This window comes from Primulina tabacum, chromosome 10 (assembly GCF_025594145.1).
Source record: "Primulina tabacum isolate GXHZ01 chromosome 10, ASM2559414v2, whole genome shotgun sequence".
NCBI lineage: Eukaryota > Viridiplantae > Streptophyta > Magnoliopsida > Lamiales > Gesneriaceae > Primulina > Primulina tabacum.
In genome coordinates, this window is record NC_134559.1 from 40,052,159 (window position 1) to 40,071,423 (window position 19,265).

The 19,265-nt window shown below is 43.5% G+C and overlaps 21 non-coding genes and 3 pseudogenes across 21 annotated transcripts; all 24 read left to right on the forward strand.

The window, feature by feature from the left end:
• Nucleotides 1–278: 278 nt before the first annotated feature.
• On the forward strand, nucleotides 279–398 carry LOC142514104 (5S ribosomal RNA). The gene has a single exon (XR_012810014.1). It is a non-coding gene; the product is annotated as a 5S ribosomal RNA (ribosomal RNA).
• Nucleotides 399–1,081: 683 nt separating this feature from the next.
• Nucleotides 1,082–1,201, forward strand: LOC142513171 (5S ribosomal RNA). Its single transcript, XR_012809132.1, has one exon. It is a non-coding gene; the product is annotated as a 5S ribosomal RNA (ribosomal RNA).
• Nucleotides 1,202–1,883: 682 nt separating this feature from the next.
• On the forward strand, nucleotides 1,884–2,002 carry LOC142511973 (5S ribosomal RNA). Its single transcript, XR_012808794.1, has one exon. It is a non-coding gene; the product is annotated as a 5S ribosomal RNA (ribosomal RNA).
• Nucleotides 2,003–2,686: 684 nt separating this feature from the next.
• Nucleotides 2,687–2,807, forward strand: LOC142516030 (5S ribosomal RNA). The gene has a single exon (XR_012811845.1). It is a non-coding gene; the product is annotated as a 5S ribosomal RNA (ribosomal RNA).
• A 683-nt stretch (nucleotides 2,808–3,490) lies between these two features.
• LOC142514443 (5S ribosomal RNA) lies at nucleotides 3,491–3,611 on the forward strand. Its single transcript, XR_012810336.1, has one exon. It is a non-coding gene; the product is annotated as a 5S ribosomal RNA (ribosomal RNA).
• Nucleotides 3,612–4,295: 684 nt separating this feature from the next.
• LOC142508172 (5S ribosomal RNA) lies at nucleotides 4,296–4,416 on the forward strand. The gene has a single exon (XR_012806400.1). It is a non-coding gene; the product is annotated as a 5S ribosomal RNA (ribosomal RNA).
• A 489-nt stretch (nucleotides 4,417–4,905) lies between these two features.
• LOC142510293 (5S ribosomal RNA) lies at nucleotides 4,906–5,024 on the forward strand. The gene has a single exon (XR_012808416.1). It is a non-coding gene; the product is annotated as a 5S ribosomal RNA (ribosomal RNA).
• Nucleotides 5,025–5,732: 708 nt separating this feature from the next.
• LOC142509628 (5S ribosomal RNA) lies at nucleotides 5,733–5,851 on the forward strand. Its single transcript, XR_012807794.1, has one exon. It is a non-coding gene; the product is annotated as a 5S ribosomal RNA (ribosomal RNA).
• Nucleotides 5,852–6,533: 682 nt separating this feature from the next.
• LOC142513894 (5S ribosomal RNA) lies at nucleotides 6,534–6,652 on the forward strand. The gene has a single exon (XR_012809817.1). It is a non-coding gene; the product is annotated as a 5S ribosomal RNA (ribosomal RNA).
• A 558-nt stretch (nucleotides 6,653–7,210) lies between these two features.
• Nucleotides 7,211–7,329, forward strand: LOC142515977 (5S ribosomal RNA). Its single transcript, XR_012811797.1, has one exon. It is a non-coding gene; the product is annotated as a 5S ribosomal RNA (ribosomal RNA).
• Nucleotides 7,330–8,349: 1,020 nt separating this feature from the next.
• Nucleotides 8,350–8,468, forward strand: LOC142506380 (5S ribosomal RNA). The gene has a single exon (XR_012804674.1). It is a non-coding gene; the product is annotated as a 5S ribosomal RNA (ribosomal RNA).
• Nucleotides 8,469–9,151: 683 nt separating this feature from the next.
• Nucleotides 9,152–9,270, forward strand: LOC142506905 (5S ribosomal RNA). The gene has a single exon (XR_012805178.1). It is a non-coding gene; the product is annotated as a 5S ribosomal RNA (ribosomal RNA).
• Nucleotides 9,271–9,954: 684 nt separating this feature from the next.
• Nucleotides 9,955–10,077, forward strand: LOC142507623 (5S ribosomal RNA). Its single transcript, XR_012805876.1, has one exon. It is a non-coding gene; the product is annotated as a 5S ribosomal RNA (ribosomal RNA).
• Nucleotides 10,078–10,710: 633 nt separating this feature from the next.
• On the forward strand, nucleotides 10,711–10,829 carry LOC142512351 (5S ribosomal RNA). The gene has a single exon (XR_012808831.1). It is a non-coding gene; the product is annotated as a 5S ribosomal RNA (ribosomal RNA).
• Nucleotides 10,830–11,511: 682 nt separating this feature from the next.
• Nucleotides 11,512–11,630, forward strand: LOC142509427 (5S ribosomal RNA). Its single transcript, XR_012807601.1, has one exon. It is a non-coding gene; the product is annotated as a 5S ribosomal RNA (ribosomal RNA).
• A 620-nt stretch (nucleotides 11,631–12,250) lies between these two features.
• LOC142511025 (5S ribosomal RNA) lies at nucleotides 12,251–12,368 on the forward strand (annotated as a pseudogene).
• Nucleotides 12,369–13,052: 684 nt separating this feature from the next.
• On the forward strand, nucleotides 13,053–13,171 carry LOC142506427 (5S ribosomal RNA). The gene has a single exon (XR_012804721.1). It is a non-coding gene; the product is annotated as a 5S ribosomal RNA (ribosomal RNA).
• Nucleotides 13,172–13,811: 640 nt separating this feature from the next.
• LOC142507626 (5S ribosomal RNA) lies at nucleotides 13,812–13,930 on the forward strand. The gene has a single exon (XR_012805879.1). It is a non-coding gene; the product is annotated as a 5S ribosomal RNA (ribosomal RNA).
• A 683-nt stretch (nucleotides 13,931–14,613) lies between these two features.
• Nucleotides 14,614–14,731, forward strand: LOC142506736 (5S ribosomal RNA). The gene has a single exon (XR_012805018.1). It is a non-coding gene; the product is annotated as a 5S ribosomal RNA (ribosomal RNA).
• Nucleotides 14,732–15,413: 682 nt separating this feature from the next.
• LOC142515673 (5S ribosomal RNA) lies at nucleotides 15,414–15,532 on the forward strand. Its single transcript, XR_012811506.1, has one exon. It is a non-coding gene; the product is annotated as a 5S ribosomal RNA (ribosomal RNA).
• A 683-nt stretch (nucleotides 15,533–16,215) lies between these two features.
• LOC142514491 (5S ribosomal RNA) lies at nucleotides 16,216–16,333 on the forward strand. Its single transcript, XR_012810381.1, has one exon. It is a non-coding gene; the product is annotated as a 5S ribosomal RNA (ribosomal RNA).
• A 682-nt stretch (nucleotides 16,334–17,015) lies between these two features.
• LOC142510931 (5S ribosomal RNA) lies at nucleotides 17,016–17,135 on the forward strand (annotated as a pseudogene).
• A 676-nt stretch (nucleotides 17,136–17,811) lies between these two features.
• LOC142512482 (5S ribosomal RNA) lies at nucleotides 17,812–17,932 on the forward strand (annotated as a pseudogene).
• A 677-nt stretch (nucleotides 17,933–18,609) lies between these two features.
• LOC142517479 (5S ribosomal RNA) lies at nucleotides 18,610–18,727 on the forward strand. Its single transcript, XR_012813224.1, has one exon. It is a non-coding gene; the product is annotated as a 5S ribosomal RNA (ribosomal RNA).
• Nucleotides 18,728–19,265: the final 538 nt, after the last annotated feature.

Sequence of the window (19,265 nt, forward strand, 5' to 3'; positions counted from 1 at the left end):
TTGTCGTGAGCCGGTTCTGTGCGGAAGGGTATGACGCAGATTACTCCGGAGACGGTTAACTCATTAAAAACAATTATTTCGACTGTTTTATCCATAATTTACGTAAACGGTCGCGACACGAGGTCTTCCCAGGGAGGTCACCCATCCTAGCTCTGCCATCGCGCCAGAACGCTTAACTTCATGGTTATGATTGGGCGAGAGCAGTGCCGCGTGTTGTCCATCGCCGCCCGCTCCACACGTACTCGAGGGATATAAGAATAAACATCCCACTCAATGTCGGGTGCGATCATACCAGCACTAATGCACCGGATCCCATCAGAACTCCGAAGTTAAGCGTGCTTGGGCGAAGAGCAGTACTAGGATGGGTGACCCCCTCGGAAGTCCTCGTGTTGCACCCCTTTTCGTGTTTTTCTATTTTTGATTACTTGTTGACAGACGATTTTCGGCTCAAATCATCTGAATCTCGATCGGGACCAGATAAGACATGTGAAATGAAAGTAGCTTGGGCACTGCCGGATTTGGACAAAATTGTAGGCTAATTTGATTGTAAATGGGCAAACGGATGAGACTCATTACTACGCAATGAGCTGACGAGATTTTAGCCGAATTCCTTCTCTAAGACCCTCTAATTTGCGATTTACCGCTTCTGTTAAGCTTTCGTTTCCTCGAGAAATCCGCTTAGGAAGTTCGAAATTCGATTCTGGTTCCATTTTATCGTATCCTAAGAATAATAATAGCTTTTACATTCCTTATTTCCTTCTTCTTATTTTTTTTTATTTTCTGGGAACATTTATCGATTTTTGTTGTCGTGAGCCGGTTCTGTGCGGAAGGGTATGACGCAGATTACTCCGGAGACGGTGAACTCATTAAAAACAATTATTTCGACTGTTTTATCCATAATTTACGTAAACGGTCGCGACACGAGGTCTTCCCAGGGAGGTCACCCATCCTAGCTCTGCCATCGCGCTATAACGCTTATCTTCATGGTTATGATTGGGCGAGAGCAGTGCCGCGTGTTGTCCATCGCCGCCCGCTCCACACGTACTCGAGGGATATAAGAATAAACATCCCACTCAATGTCGGGTGCGATCATACCAGCACTAATGCACCGGATCCCATCAGAACTCCGAAGTTAAGCGTGCTTGGGCGAAGAGCAGTACTAGGATGGGTGACCCCCTGGGAAGTCCTCGTGTTGCACCCCTTTTCGTGTTTTTCTATTTTGATTACTTGTTGACAGACGATTTTCGGCTCAAATCATCTGAATCTCGATCGGGACCAGATAAGACATGTGAAATGAAAGTAGCTCGGGCACTGCCGGATTTGGACAAAATTGTAGGCTAATTTGATTGTAAACGGGCAAACGGACGAGACTCATTACTACGCAATGAGCTGACGAGATTTTAGCCGAATTCCTTCTCTAAGACCCTCTAATTTGCGATTTACCGCTTCTGTTAAGCTTTCGTTTCCTCGAGAAATCCGCTTAGGAAGTTCGAAATTCGATTCCGGTTCCATTTTATCGTATCCCAGGCATAATAATAGCTTTACATTCGTTATTTCCTTCTTCTTATTTTTTTTTCTATTTTCTGGGAACATTTATCGATTTTTGTTGTCGTGAGCCGGTTCTGTGCGGAAGGGTATGACGCAGATTACTCCGGAGACGGTAACTCATTAAAAACAATTATTTCGACTGTTTTATCCATAATTTACGTAAACGGTCGCGATCACGAGGTCTTCCCAGGAGGTCACCCATCCTAGCTCTGCCATCGCGCCAGAACGCTTAACTTCATGGTTATGATTGGGCGAGAGCAGTGCCGCGTGTTGTCCATCGCCGCCCGCTCCACACGTACTCGAGGGATATAAGAATAAACATCCCACTCAATGTCGGGTGCGATCATACCAGCACTAATGCACCGGATCCCATCAGAACTCCGAAGTTAAGCGTGCTTGGGCGAGAGCAGTACTAGGATGGGTGACCCCCTGGGAAGTCCTCGTGTTGCACCCCTTTTCGTGTTTTTCTATTTTTGATTACTTGTTGACAGACGATTTTCGGCTCAAATCATCTGAATCTCGATCGGGACCAGATAAGACATGTGAAATGAAAGTAGCTCGGGCACTGCCGGATTTGGACAAAATTGTAGGCTAATTTGATTGTAAACGGGCAAACGGACGAGACTCATTACTACGCAATGAGCTGACGAGATTTTAGCCGAATTCCTTCTCTAAGACCCTCTAATTTGCGATTTACCGCTTCTGTTAAGCTTTCGTTTCCTCGAGAAATCCGCTTAGGAAGTTCGAAATTCGATTCCGGTTCCATTTTATCGTATCCCAAGCATAATAATAGCTTTACATTCGTTATTTCCTTCTTCTTATTTTTTTTCTATTTTCTGGGAACATTTATCGATTTTTGTTGTCGTGAGCCGGTTCTGTGCGGAAGGGTATGACGCAGATTACTCCGGAGACGGTTAACTCATTAAAAACAATTATTTCGACTGTTTTATCATAATTACGTAAACGGTCGCGACACGAGGTCTTCCTAGGGAGGTCACCCATCCTAGCCTCTGCCATCGCGCCAGAACGCTTAACTTCATGGTTATGATTGGGCGAGAGCTAGTGCCGCGTGTTGTCCATCGCCGCCCGCTCCACACTGTACTCGAGGGATATAAGAATAAACATCCCACTCAATGTCGGGTGCGATCATACCAGCACTAATGCACCGGATCCCATCAGAACTCCGAAGTTAAGCGTGCTTGGGCGAAGAGCAGTACTAGGATGGGTGACTCCCCTGGGAAGTCCTCGTGTTGCACCCTCTTTTCGTGTTTTTCTATTTTTGATTACTTGTTGACAGACGATTTTCGGCTCAAATCATCTGAATCTCGATCGGACCAGATAAGACATGTGAAATGAAAGTAGCTCGGGCACTGCCGGATTTGGACAAAATTGTAGGCTAATTTGATTGTAAACGGGGCAAACGACGAGACTCATTACTACGCAATGAGCTGACGAGATTTTAGCCGAATTCCTTCTCTAAGACCCTCTAATTTGCGATTTACCGCTTCTGTTAAGCTTTCGTTTCCTCGAGAAATCCGCTTAGGAAGTTCGAAATTCGATTCCGGTTCCATTTTATCGTATCCCAGGCATAATAATAGCTTTACATTCGTTATTTCCTTCTTCTTATTTTTTTTCTATTTTCTGGGAACATTTATCGATTTTTGTTGTCGTGAGCCGGTTCTGTGCGGAAGATTATGACGCAGATTACTCCGGAGACGGTTAACTCATTAAAACAATTATTTCGACTGTTTTATCCATAATTTACGTAAACGGTCGCGACACGAGGTCTTCCCAGGGAGGTCACCCATCCTAGCTCTGCCATCGCGCTAGAACGCTTAACTTCATGGTTATGATTGGGCGAGAGGCAGTGCCGCGTGTTGTCCATCGCCGCCCGCTCCACACGTACTCGAGGGATATAAGAATAAACATCCCACTCAATGTCGGGTGCGATCATACCAGCACTAATGCACCGGATCCCATCAGAACTCCGAAGTTAAGCGTGCTTGGGCGAAAGCGCAGTACTAGGATGGGTGACCCCCTGGGAAGTCCTCGTGTTGCACCCCTTTTCGTGTTTTTTCTATTTTGATTACTTGTTGACAGACGATTTTCGGCTCAAATCATCTGAATCTCGATCGGGACCAGATAAGACATGTTAAATGAAAGTAGCTCGGGCACTGCCGGATTTGGACAAAATTGTAGGCTAATTTGATTGTAAATAGGCAAACGGACGAGACTCATTACTACGCAATGAGCTGACGAGATTTTAGCCGAATTCGTTCTCTAAGACCCTCTAATTTGCGATTTACCGCTTCTGTTAAGCTTTCGTTTCCTCGAAAAAATCCGCTTAGGAAGTTCGAAATTCGATTCTGGTTACATTTTATCGTATCTTAAGAATAATAATAGCTTTACATTCGTTATTTCCTTCTTCTTATTTTTTTTTCTATTTTCTGGGAACATTTATCGATTTTTGTTGTCGTGAGCCGGTTCTGTGCGGAAGGGTATGACGCAGATTACACCGGAGACAGTTAACTCATTAAAAACAATTATTTCGACTGTTTTATCCATAATTTACGTAAACGGTCGCGACACGAGGTCTTCCTAGGGAGGTCACCCATCCTACCTCTGCCATCATGCCAGAACGCTTAACTTCATGGTTATTATTGGGCGAGAGCAGTGCCGCCTGTTGTCCATCGCCGCCCGCTCCACACGTACTCGAGATATATAAGAATAAACATCCACTCAATGTCGGGTGCTATCATACCAGCACTAATGCACCGGATTCAATCAGAACTCCGAAGTTAAGAGCGTGCCTGGGCGAGAGCAGTACTAGGATGGGTGACCCCCTGGGAAGTCCTCGTGTTGCAACCCTTTTCGTGTTTTTCTATTTTTGATTACTTGTTGACAGATGATTTTCGGCTCAAATCATATGAATCTCGATCGGGACCAGATAAGACATGTGAAATGAAAGTAGCTCAGGCACTGCCAAATTTGGACAAAATTGTAGGCTAATTTGAATGTAAACGGGCAAACGGACGATACTCATTGTTACGCAATGAGCTGACGAGATTTTAGCCGAATTTCTTCTCTAAGACCCTCTAATTTGCGATTTACCGCTCTTGCTAAACTTTCGTTTCATCGAGAAATCCGCTTAGGAAGTTCGAAATTCGATTCCGGTGCCATTTTATCGTATCCCAGGCATAATAATTGCTTTACATTCGTTATTTCCTTATTCTTATTTTTAATCTATTTTCTGAGAACATTTATCGATTTTTGTTGTCGTGAGCCGGTTCTGTGCGGAAGGGTATGACACAGATTACCCCAGAGACGGTTAACTCATTAAACATCCCACTCAATGTCGGGTGCAATCATACCAGCACTAATGAACCGGATCCCATCAAAACTCCAAAGTTAAGCGTGCTTGGGCGAGAGCAGTACTAGGATGGGTGACCCCCTGAGAAGTCCTCCAGTTGCATCTCTTTTCGTGTTTTTCTATTTTTGATTACTTGTTGACAGACGATTTTCGGCTCAAATCAAATGAATCTCGATCAGGACCAGATAAGACAGGTGAAATGAAAGTAGCTCGGGCACTGCCGGATTTGGACAAAATTGTAGGCTAATTTGATTGTAAACGGGCAAACGAACGAGACTCATTACTACGCAATGAGCTGGTGAGATTTTAGCCGAATTCCTTCTCTAAGACCCTCTATTTGCGATTTTCCGCTTCTGTTGAGCTTTCGTTTCCTCGAGAAATCCGTTTAGGAAGTACGAAATTTGATTCTCGTTCCATTTTAACGTATCCCAGGCATAATAATAGCTTTACATTCGCTATTTCCTTCTTCTTATTTTTTTTTTCTATTTTTTGAGTACATTTATCGATTTTTGTTGTCGTGAGCCGGTTCTGTGCGGAAGGGTATGACGCAGATTACTCCGGAAACGGATAACTCATAAAAAACAATTATTTCGACTGTTTTATCCATAATTTACGTAAACGGTCGCATCAAGAGGTCTTCTCAGGGAGGTCACCCATCCTAGAACTGCCATCGCGCCAGAACGCTTAACTTCATGGTTCTTATTGGGCGAGAGCAGCGCCGCGTGTTGTCCATCGCCGCCCGCTCCACACGTACTTAAGGGATATAAAAATAAACATCCCACTTAATATCATGAGCGATCATACCAGCACTAATGCACCGGATCATACCAGCACTAATGCACTGGATCCCATCAGAACTCCGAAGTTAAGCGTGCTTGGGCGAGAGCAGTACTAGGATGGGTGACCCCCTGGAAAGTCCTCGTGTTGCACCCCTTTTCGTGTTTTTGTATTTTTGATTACTTGTTGACAGACGATTTTAGGCTCAAATCATCTGAATCTCGATCGGGACCAGATAAGACATGTGAAATCAACGTAGCTCGGGCACTGCCGGATTTGGACAAAATTGTAAGCTAATTTGATTGTAAACGGGCAAACGAACAAGACTCATCACTCCGCAATGAGCTGGCGAGATTTTAGCCGAATTCTTTCTCTAAGACCCTCTAATTTGCGATTTTCCGCTTCTGTTAAGCTTCTGTTTTCTCGAGAAATCCGTTTAGGAAGTCCGAAATTCGATTCCAGTTCCATTTTATCGTATCCCAGGCATAATAATAGCTTTACATTCGTTATTTTCTTCTTGTTTTGTTTTTCCCATTTTCTGGGAGCATTTAACAATTTTTGTTGTCGTGAGCCTGTTCTCTGCGGAAGGGTATAACGTAGATTACTCTGGAGACGGTTAACTCATTAAAAATAATTATTTCTACTATTTAGCCATAATTTACGTAAACGGTCGCGACACGAGGACTGCCCAAGGAGGTCACCCATCCTAGCTATGCCATCGCGCCAGAACGCTTAACTTCATGATTCTGATTGGGCGAGACTAGTGCCGCGTGTTGTCCATCGCCGTCCGCTCCACACGTACTCGAAGGATATAAGAAAAAACATCCCACTCAATTTCAGGTGCGATCATACCAGCACTAATGCACCGGATCCCATTAGAACTCTGAAGTTAAGAGTGCTTGGGCGAGTGCAGTACTAGGATGGGTGACCATCTGAGAAGTCCTCGTGTTGCACCCCTTTTCGTGTTTTTCTATTTTTGATTACTTGTTGACAGACGATTTTCGGCTCAAATCATTTGAATCTCGATCGGGACCAGATAAGACATGTGAAATCAACATGGCTCGGGCACTGCCGGAGTTGGACAAAATTGTAGGCTAATTTGATTGTGAACGGGCAAGCGAACGAGACTCATTACTCCGCAATGAGCTGGCGAGATTTTAGCCGAATTTCTTCTCTAAGACCGTCTAATTTGCGATTTTCCGCTTCTATTAAGCTTTCGTTTCTTCGAGAAATCCGTTTAGGAAGTCCGAAATTCGATTCCGGTTCCATTTTATCGTATCCCAGCATAATAATAGCTTTACATTCGCTATTTGATTCTTCTTATTTTTTATTTCTATTTTCCGGAACATTTAGCGATTTTTTTTGTCGTGAGCCGGTTCTGTGCGGAAGGGTATTACGTAGATCACTCCGGAGACGGTTAACTCATTAAACACAATTATTTCGACTGTTTTGTCCATCGTCGTCCGCTCCACACGTACTCGAAGGATATAATAATAAACATCCCACTCGAATGTCATGTGCGATCCTACCAGCACTAATGCACTGGATCCCATCAGAACTCCGAAGTTAAGTGTGCTTGGACGAGAGCAGTACTAGGATGGGTGACCCCATGGGAAGTCCCCGTGTTGCACCTTTTTTCGTGTTTTTCTATTTTTGATTACTTTTTGACAGACGATTTTGGCTCAAATCATCTGAATCTCGATCGGGACCAGATAAGACATGTGAAATCAACGTGGCTCGGGCACTGCCGGATCTGGACAAAATTGTAGGCTAATTTGATTGTAAACGGGCAAACGGACGAGACTCATTACTACGCAATTAGCTGACGAGATTTTAGCCGAATTCCTTCTCTAAGACCATCTAATTTGCTATTTACCGCTTCTGTTAAGCTTTCGTTTCCTCGAGAAATCCGCTTAGGAAGTTCGAAATTCGATTCCGGTTCCATTTTATCGTATCCCAGGCATAATAATAGCTTTACATTCGTTATTTCCTTCTTCTTATTTTTTTTCTATTTTCTAGGAACAATTATCGATTTTTGTTGTCGTGAGCCGGTTCTGTGCGGAAGGGTATGACGCAGATTACCCCAGAGATGGTTAACACATTAAAAAAAATTATTTCGACTGAAATCAACGTAGCTCGGCCACTGCCGGATTTAGACAAAATTGTAGGCTAATTTGATTGTAAACGGGCAAACGAACGAGACTCGTTATTACGCAATGAGCTGGTGAGATTTTAGCCGAATTCCTTCTCTAAGACCCTCTAATTTGCGATTTTCCGCTTCTGTTGAGCTTCCGTTTCCTCGAGAAATCCGTTTACATTCGCTATTTCCTTCTTCTTATTTTTTTTTCTATTTTCTGAGTACATTTATCGATTTTTGTTGTCGTGAGCCGGTTCTGTGCGGAAGGGTATGACGCAGATTACTCCGGAGACGGATAACTCATTTAAAACAATTATTTCGACTGTTTTATCCATAATTTACGTAAACGGTCGTGACACGAGTACTTCCCAGGGAGGTTACCCATCCTAGCTCGGCCATCGCGCCAGAACGCTTACCTTCATGGTTCTGATTGGGCGAGAGCAGTGCCGCGTGTTGTCCATTGTCGCCTTCTCCACACGTACTCTTGAGATATAAGAATAAACATCCACTCAATGTCGGGTGCGATCATACCAGCACTAATGCACCGGATCCCATCAGAACTCCGAAGCTAAGCGTTCTTGGACGAGAGCAGTACAAGGATGGGTGACCACCTGGGAAGTCCTCGTGTTCCACCCTTTTTCGTGTTTTTCTATTTTTGATTACTTGTTGACAGACGATTTTCGGCTCAAATCATCTGAATCTCGATCGGGACCAGATAAGACATGAGAAATCAACGTAGCTCGGGCACTGCCGGATTTGGACAAAATTGTAGCCTAATTTGATTGGTAACGGGCAAACGAACGAGATTCATTACTCCGCAATGAGCTGGCTAGATTTTAGCCGAATTCCTTCTCTAAGACCCTCTAATTTGCGATTTTCCGCTTCTGTTAAGCTTCCGTTTCCTCGAGTAATCCGCTTAGTAAGTTCGAAATTCAATTTCGGTTCCACTTTATCGTATCCCAGGCATAATAAAAGCTTTACATTCGCTATTTTCTTCTTCTTATTTTTTTCCTATTTTTTGGGAACATTTAGCGATTTTTATTGTCGTGAGCCGGTTCTGTGCGGAAGGGTATGACCCAGATTACTCCAAAGACAATCAACTCGTTAAAAACAATTATTTTGAATGTTTTATCCATAATTTACGTAAAGGGTCGCGACACGAGGACTTCCCAGGGAGGTCATCCATCCTAGCTCTGCCATCGCGCCAGAACGCTTAACTTCATGGTTCTGATTGGGAGAGAGCAGTGCCGCGTGTTGTCCATCGCCGCCCGCTCCACACATACTCGAAGGATATAAGAATAAACATCCAACTCAATATCGGGTGCGATCATACCAGCACTAATGCACAAGATCCCATCAGAACTCCGAAGTTAAGCGTGTTTGGGCGAGAGCAGTGCTAGGATGGGTGACCCCCTGAGAAGTCCTCGTGTTGTACCCCTTTTCGTATTTTTCTATTTTTGATTATTTGATGACAGACGATTTTCGGCTCAAATCATCTGAATCTTGATCAGGAATAGATAAAACATGTGAAATCAACGTAGCTCAGGCACTGCCAGATTTGGACAAAATTGTAGACTAATTTGATTTTAAACGGGGAAAACGAACGAGACTCATTACTCCGTAATGAGCTTGCGAGATTTTAGCCAAATTCCTTCTTTATGACCCTCTAATTTGCGATTTTCCGCTTCTGTTAAGCTTCCGTTTCCTCGAGAAATCCGCTTAGGAAGTTCGAAATTCGATTTCGGTTCCACTTTATCGTATCTCAGGCATAATAAAAGCATTACATTCGCTATTTTCTTCTTCTTATTTTTTTCCTATTTTCTGGGAACATTTATCGATTTTTGTTGTCGTGAGCCGGTTCTGTGCCGAATGGTATGACCCAGATTACTACGGAGACGGTTAACTCATTAAAAACAATTATGTCGACTATTTTATCCGTAATTTACGTAAACGGTAGCGACACGAGGACTTCCAAGGGAGGTCACTCATCCTAGCTCTGCCATCGTGCCAGAACGCTTAACTTCATGGTTCTGATTGGACGAGAGCAGTGCCGCGTGTTGTCCATCGCCGCCCGCTCCACACATACTCGAAGGATATAAGAATAAACATCCCACTCAATATCAAGTGCGATCATACCAGCACTAATGCACTGGATCCCATCAGAACTCCGAAGTTAAGCGTGCATGGGCGAGAGCAGTACTAGGATGGGTGACCGACCCCTTGGGAAGTCCTCGTGTTGCACCCCTTTTCGTGTTTTTCTATTTTTGATTACTTGTTGACAGACGATTTTCGGTTCAAATCATCTGAATCTCGATCGGGACCAGATGAGACATGTGAAATCAACGTAGCTCGGGCACTGCCGGATTTGGACAAAATTGTTGCCAAACGAACGAGAATCATTACTCCGCAATGAGCTTGCGAGATTTCAGCCGAATTTCTTCTCTAAAACCCTCTAATTTGCGATTTTCGCTTCTGTTAAGCTTCCGTTTCCTCGAGAAATCCGATTAGGAAGTCCGAAATTTTATTCCGGTTCCATTTTATCTTATCACAGGCATAATAATAGTTTTACATTCGCTATTTTCTTCTTCTTATTTTTTTTTTCCATTTTCTGGGAATACTTACTCCGGATACGGCTTACTCATTACTCCGGATACGGCTTGCTCATTAAAAACAATTATTTCGACTGTTTTATCCATAATTTACGTAAACGGTCGTGACACGAGTACTTCCCAGGGAGGTTACCTATCCTAGCTCTGCCATCGCGCCAGAACGCTTAACTTCATGGTTCTGATTGGGCGAGAGCAGTGCCGCGTGTTGTCCATCGTCGCCTTCTCCACACGTGCTATTGGGATATAAGAATAAACATCCAATCAATGTCGGGTGCGATCATACCAGCACAAATGCACCGGATCCCATCAGAACTCCGAAGCTAAGCGTGCTTGGACGAGAGCAGTACTAGGATGGGTGACCATCTGGGAAGTCCTCGTGTTGCACCCCTTTTCGTCTTTTTCTATTCTTGATTACCTGTTCACAGACGATTTTCGGCTCAAATCATCTGAATCTCGATCGGGACCAGATAATAGATGTGAAATAACGTAGCTCGGGCACGGCTGGATTTGGACAAAAATGTAGCCTAATTTGATTGTAAACGGGCAAACGAACGAGACTCATTACTCCGCAATGAGCTGGCTAGATTTTAGCCGAATTCCTTCTCTAAAACCCTCTAATTTGCGATTTTCCGCTTCTGTTAAGCTTCCGTTTCCTCGAGTAATCCGCTTAGTAAGTTCGAAATTCAATTTCGGTTCCACTTTATCGTATCCCAGGCATAATAAAAGCTTTACATTCGCTATTTTCTTCTTCTTATTTTTTTCCTATTTTCTGGGAACATTTAGAGATTTTTGTTGTCGTGAGCCGGTTCTGTGCGGAAGGGTATGACCCAGATTACTCCAGAGACGATTAACTCATTAAAAACAATTATTTTGAATGTTTTATCCATAATTTACGTAAACGGTAGCGACACGAGGATTTCCCAGGGAGGTCACCCATCCTAGCTCTGCCATCGCGCCAGAACGCTTAACTTCATGGTTCTGATTGGGCGAGAGCAGTGCCGCGTGTTGTCCATCGCTGCCCGCTCCACAAATACTCGAAGGATATAAGATTAAACATCCAACTCAATATCGGGTGCGATCATACAAGCACTAATGCACGGGATCCCATCAGAACTCCGAAGTTAAGCGTGCTTGGGCGAGAGCAGTGATAAGATGGGTGACCCCCTGAGAAGTCCTCGTGTTGTACCCTTTTTCGTGTTTTTCTATTTTGATTACTTAATGACAGACAATTTTCGGCTCAAATCCTCTGAATCTCGATCAGGAATAGATAAAACATGTGAAATCAACGTAGCTCGGACACTGCCGGATTTGGACAAAATTGTAGACTAATTTGATTGTAAACTTGCAAACGAACGAGACTCATTACTCCGCAATGAGCTTGCGAGATTTTAGCCAAATTCCTTCTTTAAGACCCTCTAATTTGCGATTTTCCGCTTCTGTTAAGCTTCCGTTTCCTCGAGAAATCCGCTTAGGAAGTTCGAAATTCGATTTCAGTTCCACTTTATTGTATCCCAGGCATAATAAAAGCTTTACATTCGCTATTTTCTTCTTCTTATTTTTTTCCTATTTTCTAAGAACATTTATCGATTTTTGTTGTCGTGAGCCGGTTCTGTGCCGAATGGTATGACCCAGATTACTCCGGAGACGGTTAACTCATTAAAAACAATTATGTCGACTGCTTTATCCATAATTTACGTAAACGGTCGCGACACGAGGACTTCCAAGGGCGGTCACCCATCCTTGCTCTGCCATCGCCGCCCGCTCCACACATAATCGAATGATATAAGAATAAACATCCCACTCAATGTCGGGTGCGATCATACCAGCACTAATTCACCGGATACCATCAGAACTCCGAAGTTAAGCGTGCTTGGGCGAGAGCAGTGCTAGGATAGGTGACCCCAGGGAAGTCCTCATGTTGCACCCCTTTTCGTGTTTTTCTATTTTTGATTACATGTTGACAGACGATTTTCGGCTCAAATAATCTGAATCTCGATCGGGACCAGATAAGACATGTGAAATCAACGTAGGTCGGACACTGCCGGATTTTGACATAATTGTAGCCTAATTTGATTGTAAACGGGCAAACGAACGAGACTCATTACTCCGCAATGAGCTGGCGAGATTTTAGCCGAATTCCTTCTCTAAAACCCTCTAATTTGCGATTTTCCGCTTCTGTTAAGCTTCCGTTTCCTCGAAAAATCCGTTTAGGAAGTTCGAAATTCGATTTCGGTTCCACTTTATCGTATCCCAGGTATAATAAAAGTTTTACATTCGCTATTTTCTTCTTCTTATTTTTTTCCTATTTTCTGGGAACATTTAGCGATTTTTGTTGTCGTGAGCCGGTTCTGTGCGGAAGGGTATGACCCAGATTACTCCGGAGACGGTTAACTCATTAAAAACAATTATTTCGAAATGTTTTATCCATAATTTGCGTAAACGGTCGCGACACGAGGTCTTCACAGGGAGGTCACCCATCCTAGATCTACCATCGCGCCAGAACGCTTAACTTCATGGTTTTGATTGGGCGAGAGCAGTGCTGCATGTTGTCCATCGTCGCCCGCTTCACACGTACGCGAGGCATATAAGAATAAAAATCACACTCAATGTGGGGTGCGATCATACCAGCACTAATGCACCGAATCCCATCAGAACTCCGAAGTTAAGCGTGCTTGGGCGAGACCAGTACTAAGATGGGTGACCCCATGGAAAGTCCTCATGTTGCACCCCTTTTCGTGTTTTTCTATTTTTGATTACTTGTTGACAGATGACTTTTGACTCAAATAATCTGAATCTCGATCGGGACCAGATAAGACATGTGAAATCAACGTAGCTCGGGCACTGCCGGATTTGGACAAAATTGTAGGCTAATTTGATTGTAAACGGGCAAACGGACGAGACTCATTACTACGCAATGAGCTGACGAGATTTTAGCCGAATTCCTTCTCTAAGACCCTCTAATTTGCGATTTACCGCTTCTGTTAAGCTTTCGTTTCCTCGATAAATCCGCTTAGAAAGTTTGAAATTCGATTCCGGTTCCATTTTATTGTATCCCAAACATAATAATTGCTTTATATTTGCTATTTTCTTCTTTTTACGTGAGCCGGTTCTATGCAGAAGGGTATTACGTAGATTACTCCGGAGACATTTAACTCATTAAAAACAATTATTTCGACTGTTTTATCCATAATTTACGTAAACGGTCGTGACACGAGTACTTCCCAGGGAGGTTACCCATCCTAGCTCTCCCATCGCACTAGAACGCTAAACTTCATGGTTCTGATTAGGCGAGAGCAGTGCCTCGTGTTGTCCATCGTCGCTTTCTCCACACGTACTCTTGGGATATAAGAATAAACATCCACTCAATGTCGGGTGCGATCATACCAGCACTAATTCACCGGATCCCATCAGAACTCCAAAGTTAAGCGTGCTTGGGCGAGAGCAGTACTAGGATAGGTGACCCCCAGGGAACTCCTCGTGTTCCATCCCTTTTCGTGTTTTTCTATTTTTGATTACTTGTTGACAGACGATTTTCGGCTCAAATCATCTGAATCTCGATCGGGACCTGATAAGACATGTGAAATCAACGTAGCTCGGGCACTGCCGGATTCGGACAAAATTGTAGCCTAATTCTATTGTAAACGGGCAAACGAATGAGACTCATTACTCCGCAATGAGCTTGGGAGATTTTAACCAAATTCCTTCTCTAAGACCCTCTAATTTGCGATTTTCCACTTCTGTTAACCTTCCGTTTCCTCGAGAAATCCGCTTAGCAAGTTCGAAATTCGATTTCGGTTCCACTTTATCGCAACCCATGCATAAGAAAAGCTTTACATTCGCTATTTTCTTCTTCTTATTTTTTTCCTATTTTCTGGGAACATTAAGCGATTTTTGTTGTCGTGAGCCGGTTCTGTGCCGAATAGTATTACCCAGATTACTCCGGAGACAGTTAACTAATTAAAAACAATTATGTCGACTGTTTTTTCCATAATTTACGTAAACGGTCACGACCCGAGGACTTCCACGGGAGGTCACCCATCATAGCTCTGCCATCGCGCCAGAACACTTAACTTCATGGTTCTGATTGGGCGAGAGCAGTGCCGCGTGTTGTCCATCGCCGCCCGTTCCACCCGTACTCGAGGGATATAAGAATGAACATTCAACTCAATGTCTGGTGCGATCATACCAGCACTAATGCACCGGATCCCATCAGAACTCCGAACTTAAGCGTGCTTGGGCGAGAGCAGTACTAGGATGGTTGACCCCTGGGAAGTCCTTGTGTTGCACCTTTTTTCGTGTTTTTCTATTTTTGATTACTAGTTGACAGACTATTTTCGGCTCAAATCATCTGAATCTCGATTAAGACCAGTTAAGACATGTGACAACAACGTAGCTCGGACACTGCAGGATTTGGACAAAATTGTAGGCTAATTGGATTGTAAACGGGCAAACGAACGAGACTCATTACTCCACAATGAGCTGGCGAGATTTTAGCCGAATTCTTTCACTAAGACACTCAAATTTGCGATTTTCCGCTTCTGTTGAGCTTCTGTTTCCTCGAGAAATCCGTTAAGGAAGTCCGAAATTCGATTCCGGTTCCATTTTATCGTATCCCGGGCATAATAATAGCTTTACATTCGCTATTTTTTTCTTCTTATTTTTTTTTCTGTTTTCTGGGAATACTTAGTAATTTTTTTTGTCGTGAGCCGGTTCTATGCAGAAGGGTATTACGTAGATTACTCCGGAGACGTTTAACTCATTAAAAACAATTATTTCGACTGTTTATCCATAATTTACGTAAACGGTCGTGACACGAGTACTTCCCAGGGAGGTTACCTATCCTAGCTCTCCCATCGCACTAGAACGCTAAACTTCATGGTTCTGATTAGGCGAGAGCAGTGCCTCGTGTTTTCCATCGTCGCTTTCTCCACACGTACTCTTGGGATATAAGAATAAACATCCACTCAATGTCGGGTGCGATCATACCAGCACTAATTCACCGGATCCCATCAGAACTCCAAAGTTAAGCGTGCTTGGGCGAGAGCAGTACTATGATAGGTGACCCCCAGGGAACTCCTCGTGTTGCACCCCTTTTCGTGTTTTTATATTTTTGATTACTTGTTGACAGACGATTTTCGGCTCAAATCATCTGAATCTCGATCGGGACTTGATAAGACATGTGAAATAAACGTAGCTCGGGCACTGCCGGATTCGGACAAAATTGTAGCCTAATTTGAATGTAAACGGGCAAACGAATGAGACTCATTACTCCGCAATGAGCTTGGGAGATTTTAACAAAATTCCTTCTCTAAGACCCTCTAATTTGCGATTTTCCACTTCTGTTAACCTTCCGTTTCCTCGAGAAATCCGCTTAGCAAGTTCGAAATTCGATTTCGGTTCCACTTTATCGCAACCCATGCATAAGAAAGCTTTACATTCGCTATTTTCTTCTTCTTATTTTTTTCCTATTTTCTGGGAACATTAAGCGATTTTTGTTGTCGTGAGCCGGTTCTGTGCCGAAGAGTATTACCCAGATTACTCCGGAGACAGTTAACTAATTAAAAACAATTATGTCGACTGTTTTTTCCATAATTTACGTAAACGGTCACGACCCGAGGACTTCCACGGGAGGTCACCCATCATAGCTCTGCCATCGCGCCAGAACACTTAACTTCATGGTTCTGATTGGGCGAGAGCAGTGCCGCGTGTTGTCCATCGCCACCCCGTTCCACACGTACTCAAGGGATATAAGAATGAACATTCAACTCAATGTCTGGTGCGATCATACCAGCACTAATGCACCGGATCCCATCAGAACTCCGAAGTTAAGCGTGCTTGGGCGAGAGCAGTACTAGGATGGTTGACCCCTGGGAAGTCCTCGTGTTGCACCCCTTTTCGTGTTTTTCTATTTTTGATTACTTGTTGACATATGATTTTCGGCTCAAATCACTTGAATCTCGATCAGGACCAGATAAGACATGTGAAATCAACGTAGCTCGAACATTGCCGGATTTGGACAAAATTGTAGCCTAATTTGATTGTAAACGGGCAAACGAACGAGACTTTTTACTCTGCAATGAGCTGGCGGGATTTTAGCCGAATTTCTTCTCTAAAACCCTCTAATTTGCGATTTTTCGCTTCTGTTAAGCTTTCATTTCCTCGAGAAATCTGCTTTGGAAGTCCAAAATTTATTCCGGTTCCATTTTATTTTATCCTAGGCATAATAATAGCTTTACATTCGCTATTTTCTTATTCTTATTTTTATTTCTGGTTTCTTGGAATACTTACGATTTTTGTTGTCGTGAGCCGGTTCTATGCAGAAGGATATTACGTAGATTACTCCGGAGACGTTTAACTCATTAAAAAAAATTATTTTCAACTGTTTTATCCATAATTTACGTAAACGGTCGTGACACGAGTACTTCCAAGGGGAGGTTACCCATCCTAGCTTTCCCATCGCACTAGAACGCTAAACTTCATGGTTCTGATTAGGCGAGAGCAGTGCCTCGTGTTGTCCATCGTCGCTTTCTCACACGTACTCTTGGGATATAAGAATAAACATCCACTCAATGTCGGGTGCGATCATACCAGCACTAATTCACCGGATCCTATCAGAACTCCAAAGTTAAGCGTGCTTGGGCGAGAGGCAGTACTATGATAGGTGACCCCCAGGGAACTCCTCGTGTTGCACCAATTTTCGTGTTTTCTATTTTTGATTACTTGTTGACAGACGATTTTCGGCTCAAATAATCTGAATCTCGATCGGGACAAGATAAGACATGTGAAATCAACGTAGGTCGGACACTGCCGGATTTGGACAAAATTGTAGCCTAATTTAATTGTAAACGGGCAAACGAACGAGACTCATTCCTCCGCAATGAGCTGACGAGATTTTAGCCGAATTCCTTCTCTAAGGCCCTCTAATTTGCGATTTTCCGCTTCTGTTAACTTCCGTTTCCTCGAGAAATCCGCTTAGGAAGTTCGAAATTCAATTTCGGTTCCACTTTATCGTATCCCAGGCATAATAAAAGCTTTACATTCGCTTTTTTCTTCTTTTTATTTTTTTCCTATTTTCTGGGAACATTTAGCGATTTTTGTTGTCGTGAGCCGGTCTGTGCGGAAGGGATGACCCAGATTACTTCGGAGACGGGTAACTCATAAAAAACATTATTTCGAATTTTTTATCCTAATTTATGTAAACGGTCGCGACACGAGGTCTTCCAGGGAGGTCAACCCATCCTAGCTCTGCCATTGCGCCAGAACGCTTAACTTCATGGTTCTGATTGGCGAGAGCAGTGCCGCGTGTTGTCCATCGCCGCCCCGCTCCACACGTACTCGAGGGATATAAGAATAACATCCCACTCAATGTCGGGTGCGATCATACCAGCATTAATGCACCGGATCCCATCAGAACATCCGAAGGTAAGCGTGCTTGAACGAGAGCAGTCTAGGGGTGGGTGACCCCCTGGGAAGTTCTCGTGTTGGCACCCTTTTTCGTGTTTTTCTATTTTTGATTACTTGTTGACAGACGATTTTCGGCTCAAATCATGAGAATCTCGATCGGGACCTGATAAGACATGTGAAATCAACGTAGCTCGGGCACTGCCGGATTCGGACAACAATTGTAGTCTAATTTGATTGTAAACGGGCAACGAACGAGGCTCATTACTCCGCAATGAGCTTGCGAGATTTTAACCTAATTCCTTCTCTAAGACCCTCTAATTTGCGATTTTCCACTTCTGTTAACCTTCCGTTTCCTCGAGAAATCCGCTTAGGAAGTTCGAAATTCGATTTCGGTTCCACTTTATCGCAACCCATGCATAAGAAAAGCTTTACATTCGCTATTTTCTTCTTATTTTTTCCTATTTTCTGGGAACATTAAGCGATTTTTGTTGTCGTGAGCCGGTTCTGTGCCGAAGAGTATGACCCAGATTACTCCGGAGACAGTTAACTAATTAAAAACATTATGTCGACTGTTTTATCCATAATTTACGTAAACGGTCACGACCGAGGACTTTCACGGGAGGTCACCCATCCTAGCTCTGCCATCGCGCCAGAACACTTAACTTCATGGTTCTGATTGGGCGAGAGCAGTGCCGCGTGTTGTCCATCGCCGCCCGTTCCACACGTACTCGAGGGATATAAGAATGAACATTCAACTCAATGTCTGGTGCGATCATACTAGCACTAATGCACCGGATCCCATCAGAACTCCGAAGTTAAGCGTGCTTGGGCGAGAGCAATACTAGGATGGTTGACCCCTGGGAAGTCCTCGTGTTGCACCCCTTTTCGTGTTTTTCTATTTTTATTACTTGTTGACAGATGATTTTCGGCTCAAATCACTTGAATTTCGATCAGGACCAGATAAGACATGTGAAATCAACGTAGCTCGAACATTGCCGGATTTGGACAAAATTGTAGCCTAATTTGATTGTAAACAGGCAAACGAACGAGACTTTTTACTCCGCAATGAGCTGGCGATTTTAGCCGAATTTCTTCTCTAAAACCCTCTAATTTGCGATTTTCCGCTTCTGTTAAGCTTTCGTTTCCTCGAAATCCGCTTAGGAAGTCCGAAATTGACGGTTCTATTTTATTTTATCCCAGGCATAATAATAGTTTACATTCGCTATTTTCTTCTTCTTATTTTTTTTCGGTTTCTAGGAATACTTAGCGATTTTTGTTGTCGTGAGCCGGTTCTATGCAGAAGGGTATGTAGATTACTCCGGAGACGTTAACTCATTAAAAACAATTATTTCGACTGTTTATCCATAAAAACGTAAACGGTCGTGACACGAGTATTCCCAGGGAGGTTACCCATCCTAGC